Source organism: Mandrillus leucophaeus, unplaced genomic scaffold (genome assembly GCF_000951045.1).
Source record: "Mandrillus leucophaeus isolate KB7577 unplaced genomic scaffold, Mleu.le_1.0 Scaffold928, whole genome shotgun sequence".
NCBI lineage: Eukaryota > Metazoa > Chordata > Mammalia > Primates > Cercopithecidae > Mandrillus > Mandrillus leucophaeus.
This window is the reverse complement of record NW_012110119.1, coordinates 1,043,400-1,050,131: the sequence shown is the minus strand read 5'-3', so window position 1 is coordinate 1,050,131 and position 6,732 is coordinate 1,043,400.

Below are 6,732 nucleotides of genomic sequence, written 5' to 3'. Positions count from 1 at the left end.
ATTTGCTGAGGAGTGTTTTACTTCCAATTATGTGGTCGATTTTAGAGCAAGTACCATGTTGCACTCAGGAGAATGTATATTCCGTTTTTTTGGGCTGGAGAGTTCTGTAGATATCTATTAGGTCCACTTGATCCAGAGCTGAGCTCAAGTCCTAAATATACTTGTTAATTTTCAGTCTTGTTGATCTGGCTAATATTGACAGTGGGGTGTTAAAGTCTCCAACTATTATTGTGTAGGAGTCTAATTCTCTTTGTAGGTTGCTAAGAACTTGTTTTATGAATTTGGGTACTCCTGTATTGGGTGCATATATATTTAGGATAGTTAGCTCTTCTCATTGCAGTGATCTCTTTACCATTATGTAATGCCCTTCTTTGTATTTTTTGATCTTAGTTGGTTTAAAGTCTGTTTTGTCAATAACTAGGATGGCAGCCCACTTTTTTCTGCTTTCCATTTGCTTGGTAAGTTTTCCTCTGTTCCTTTATTTTGAACCTATGTGTGTCTTTGCACATGAGATGGGTCTCTTGAATACAGCACACCAATGGGTCTTGACTCTATCCAATTTGCCAGTCTATGTCTTTTAATTGGGGAATTTAGCCCATTTACATTTAAGGTTAATATTGTTATGTGTGAATTTGATCCTGTCATCATGACGCTAGTTAGTTATGTTGCACACTAGTTGATCAAGTTTCTCCATAGTGTCATTGGTCTTTGTCTTTTCTTGTGTTTTTGCAGTGGCTGTTACCAGTTTTTCCTTTCCATATTTAGTGCTACTTTCAGGAGCTCTTTCAAGGCAGGTCTGGTGGTGACGAATTCCCTTGGCATTTGCTTGTTTGAAAAAGATTCCATTTCTTCTTCCTTTAGAAACTTTCTTTGGCCAGATATGAAATTCTGGGTTGACAATCTTTTCTTTAGGAATGTTGAATATTGTCCCCCACTTTTATCTGTCTTATAGGGTTTCTGCTGAGGGATCCTCTGTTAGTGTGACGGGCTTCCCCTTGTAGGTTACCTGGCCTTTCTCTCTGGCTGTCCTTAACATTTTTTCCTTCATTTCAACCTTGGAAAATCTGAAGATTGTGTGTCTTGGGGTTTATCTTCTTGTTGAGTATCTTAGTGTAGTTCTCCGTATTTCCTGAATTTGAATATTGGCCTGTCTTGTTAGATTGGGGAAGTTTCTCTGGATGATATCCTGAAGTGTGTTTTCCAATTTGGTTTCATTCTCCCCATCTCTTTCAGGTACTCCAATTAGTTGTAGGTTCAGTCTTTATATATAGTCCCATAGTTCTTGGAGGTTTTGTTCATCCCTTTTCATTCTCTTTTCTGTAATTTTGTCTGCCTGCCTTATTTCAGCAACAGAGTCTTCAATATCTGATATTATTTATTCTGCTTGATTGATTCGGCTATTGATACCTGTGTATGCCTTATGAAGTTCTCATGTTGTGTTTTTCAGCTCCATCAGATCATTTATGTTCCTTTCTAAACTGGTTATTCTAGTTAGCAGCTCCTGTAACCTTTTATCATGGTTCTTAGCTTCCTTGCATTGGGTTAGAACATCCTCCTTTACCTCAGCAAAGTTTGTTATTACCCACCCTCTGAAGCCTACTTCCATCAATTTGTCCATCTCATCCTCTGTCCAGTTCTGTGCCCTTGCTGGAGAGGTGTTACAGTCACTTGGAGAAGAAGGGGCACTCTGGCCTTTTGGGTTTTCAGTGTTTTTTTTAATGATTCTGTCTCTTCTTAATGAGTTTGTCTAGTTTCAGTCTTTGAGGCTGCCAACCCTTGGATGAGCTCCCTAGGGGAAGGGCAACAGCCAACATTGCAGCTGCTAGCTACGTAAGACACTAAGCCCCCCAGGGGGGAAGGGCAGCAGCCATCACTATTGCCTCCAGGCCATGCTTTTCCCCTGCCGCAGCCAGGGAGGCTGGACAGTTTGGTCTCAAGAGGTATCATGGATCATCTTCCCTCAAGAGCACACTGGCTGTGGTAGAACGTGGCCAGATTGCCTCTTCAGGCCAGACCCTGATTATCCATCCTCACTGAGTGGGGCCTCCTTGCCTTCTCATTTGGAGTTTCTTTTCTTTGAGAATGATAAAAAATAGGCCCTCAATCTCTCCTAGTTTGTAAGAACTCTGCTAAGAAGTGTGCTGTTAGCCTGATGAAGTACCGTTTGTATGTGAGCTGACCTTTTTTTCTAGATGACTTTAATAATTTTTTCTCAACCATTTCCCTTAGATAGTCTGGTAACTGTATGCCTTGATGTTTTTCATTTTCTGTAGTATCTGGCATGTGTTCTCTGTATTTCTTGCATCTGGATATCTATGTCTCCACCAAGATTAGGGAAATTTTCTTGAATTATTCCCTCAAGTGTGATTTCCAGATTGTTTACATTTTATCCTTCTCTCTCAGGAATGCCAATAATTTGTAGGTATGATTACTTTATATAACCCCATATTTCTTGGAGACTTTGTTTCTTTTTTAAAATTCTTTTTTTTCTTTATTTTTGTCTGACTGAATTAGTTCAAAAGACTGATCTTTAAGCTCTGAAATTCTTCTGCTTGGTCTAGTCTACTGATAAAACTTTCAATTGTATTTTAAAATTCTTTTGATTTTGGAGGGGGGGTCAGGGGGATGGAGTCTTGCTCTATTGCCAGACTGGAGTGCAGTGGCATGATTTTGGCTCACTGCAACCTCTGCCTCCTGGGTTCAAACGATTCTCCTGTCTCAGCCTCCTGAGTAGCTGGGACTACTGGGGCACACCACCACACCCAGCTAATTTTTGTATTTTTAGTAGAGACGAGGTTTCAGCATGTTGACCAGGATGGTCTCCATCTGCCCACCTCGGCCTCCCAAAGTGCTGGGATTACAGGCATGAGCCACTATGCCCGGCCTAAAATTCTTTAAGTGAGTGTTTCTGTTCTATAGCTCTGATTGATTTATTTTTAAGATGTTTACCTCTTCCTTTGTTTCTTGGATTCCTTTACGGGTTTCTTTGTGTTGATTTTCAACCTTATCTTGAATGTCATTTAAGTTTCCTTGCAATCCATAATTTGAATTCCCCATCTGTCGTCTCTGTGCCTCCACTTTGGCTAGAGATCACCTCTGGAGAGCTAGAGTGAGCCTTTGGTGGTGCTACAACACTCAGAGTTTTCATGGTAGCAGAATTCTTATGCTGGTTCCTTCTCATCTGGAAAGACTTGTATTGGGTTGTGTCTTTTGTCTCTGCTTCTGTAATCCCATGCACTTCTCTCAGCACATTTTTTATTGGGCTGTGTCATTTAAGCTACAAGCTAGTAGATGGTGTTTTCAGTTAAGAGTCAGCTGCTGCATTAGCAACTGTGTGTGACCTGATTTTTGTTTACTGTGAGGTGCTCTGTTGTTTCAAGTGATTGGCTAGATAGTAGAATGCCCGTGTCCTAAGCTTCCTATTCCATGAAGGTGGCAGGACACAGCTGGGCAGAGCTGGTGCCCCTGGTTTACCCATGAATATCCCAATGGTAAGCACAAGTACCAGTCCTCAAGAGGGTGCTTGGGAGGAGCTACTGGTGAAGTGTGCTGATATCTCTGCAGACGGAGTGAGAAGGCTGCCCCAGCACCCCATCCTAGATAGGCAGGAGCACAATCTATTTCCCTATCACATCCTGTTTTCCAGGGCTCGTGACTCCTAGTTCAGATGCACACTGTAGTCTATCTCCAGGCTGCAATGTGGTTGAGAGCCATGCAGAATGCCTATTTAGTGACTCTCCATGGGAGTCATTTCAGGGTATAACCTCATTACTCAACCTGATATAGCTTTAAGGCTCACATGTTCTCCAGTGTGGCAATATTGCTGCTTCTTGTAAAGAGAAGACTCCAGTGAGGGTCATGACAGGTAAACACTTGTATTAATTAAGCCATGTTTAGTTGGAAGTTCAGTCAGTTCTCAGACAGTCTTACCATCTCTGTAGGCTGTTAAGCAGTAGAAAATCTCCACATGTAGGAACCATGGAGAAAAAGCTGAGAATGACAAGGCTAGCACAAAGTTGATGGTTTGGTTGCGAGGATTGATTGATCCTTTTGGCTAAACCTAGGGTTGAGTATGTTGGAAACTGAAAGGCAGAATGTGAGTATAACCAGCAGAAAATTAATTGCACCAACCTGATTGGGAGGAGAAAGGGAACACAGAGTCAGTCTTGGCTAATGCTATGAACCAGTATCTATGAGAAGTGATTCAGTCAATGGAGACACCACAGTGCCTGTGGACCATGGCAATGCTCCTAGACATCAAGGGAAAGATGTTTCAGGAAAGTACTCCAGGTTAGAATAGGATCTCAGCCCGCAACTAGATGAACTAGATGAACTGTGAAACAGAATCCAGCCTCTAAGAGGAGGGGTAAGCTATGCCTCGGAAGGTGCCCAGCACCCCCAATCATGCCTGATCCGGCTTAGCCAGCCCCATTAGAGTCCTGTGCTATAAGGTTAAGAAGAGCCTAGTCATATTCATTGTGTTATTTATAATTTTATTTCCATTTCTGGATAATTTGAGTTGGTGTCACCCTTAAGGATTTATGAAAGTGAAACAAAACAAAATGGTCATGTTCTGTTTGTTTGTTTTCCCAAATGCAAAAGGGCCTGCATTCTACCAACACAAGTATTCAGTCTAGAGCTCTGTTGCTGGTGGCTGCTGACTCTGCCCTGCAACCTCCATTATTTTGAGAAAGATGAAGGTTCTGTTCTTTGACCCAGCTGCCTGAGGTAGTGCTGCAGAATCAGAGGAGGGGTCTAGTAAAGAAAGAAATGTTGACCCCATTGAGCCAACTTACGTGTAATCCAGTTAACTTAGTTTCAGTTGAGGGTACTGCTCAATCTAGCTTATTCATTCCCAAGCTGTCATTCAGATACATGTCTCTACTGCTTCCTCATGAAGTAGCTGTTATTGTAGGATCATATCACAAACAAGAGAATATTTTCCCTTGTTCTGATACCATAGAGAATGTCATGGTAGGGAAATAAATCAGCACAGGTACAGTAATTAGCCAGAAGACAGGTATGGAGAACAGACTGTAAGAATTTGAAATAAGTCAAGCTGATCTAAATAAGCATAATAAAATGGCTCAAATAGCTGCAGTCATTCTCTCTTAACTTTATGTCTAGGGCAACCAAGACTAATTTCTCTCTCTACTCCTTGTCTCTTATTTTATGATCTTATTCTAAATCTTCACACTTCATGAAATGATGTGTTTAATAGAGGCACAGGTACTTTTTATTTCTCTGAATGAACGAAATGAGCCTGCATTGGTATCAACAGAGAATTTTTGTAACAGAACATTTTTATATATCCATTAACATAGAGAGGCAAATAAAAATAATGTAATGTTAAGCTGTTTCCCCTCACATATTTTGGTTCAGAGACAAAAGGATATATTCTGATAAACTACCATTGTAGTGTTATTAGAGGGGATTTAACAATGGCTGGAGGAGAGTATCCTTTATCTATGTAATAAAATATTTTAAAAGAGAACAATAATACAAAAAGACACTTGCTATTGAAAAATAGAAATACCTGTATGTTATAAAATACATAGAAAATGTCAGCTATTGTTTTCAAAAATGTCATTCTGTAAAGCAAGCTTCCATGAAAGCATAAATGTAAACAATTTTAAACATTTAATTAAACAATGTTTAAATGTTTAAACAAACATAATTTTAAAAATTTATTCTTTTCATGAAGGCATAAACATAAACATAATAATTTAAACAATTTTTAAGCTTTTATGATGTCATAATCAATTTAAGTCAAATTAGATTATTCTCATTATGATAAATGTAACTAAGAATACTTTTAGGTACTATATAGATGAGTTATCACTAATATACAGTGCAAGGCATCAGAAAGATTATAAAACTAGTAACAGGTAAAAATTGAAGCCATTTTTAAAAATGTAGGCAAACTATGTTGATATATTTGTATTATAGCACCAGATTTTTGACAATTCTTTAACAACACCACAATTTACCAGAGACTTATCCATGAGAAATTGAAGGTCACTTGAGTCACTCCTGGTCAAGTAGACCAGAGCCTCTGCCCCATCAGCACCAATGCCAAATCGATCAGTCATTTTTCTTTTTAAGACCCCAGGAAAACAGCACAGGATGCTACCACCTTCAGCTAAAATTATGGAGTCCTGAAATGTCTTGGCAATTGGCCAAATACTGATATGTTCAGTGAAACATGCTAATTAATATGTGTTAGGCAAATGTTTACTTCTGTCAAACATGCAGTTACTAGAGCCAATGTGAACTTTTTGACACGATGTTGAATATGTCACTATTTTCCTCTCTATATAAGAATTTATAAGGCAAAACTTCACCTATTGATACACTATAACAAGGAAGTGAATTGTTCCAAAAGAGTTTTTACATAAAATCTGAAGGTTAATAGTTAAACATTATTATTGACTATTCCATATAAAGTCTCTTACACACTTTTCTGCCATAGAAGGCAGAATCTCGTTCACGAAGTAAACATTTCTTGATAATTCAGTGCTGCTGTTATGACTGTATTTACCAGAATGTCGCTGCTGTTATGACTGTATTTACCAGAATGTCGCTCCTGTAATGCCACATACAGAAGTCAATGTTGTACAATATAGGTCCATAAATAACCATGGAACACCACAGATCTAAAGTAATTCCTTCCTTAAATTTAGCTAATGAGCATATATTACTTTAATAATTATATATTTCTAAGATATTTCT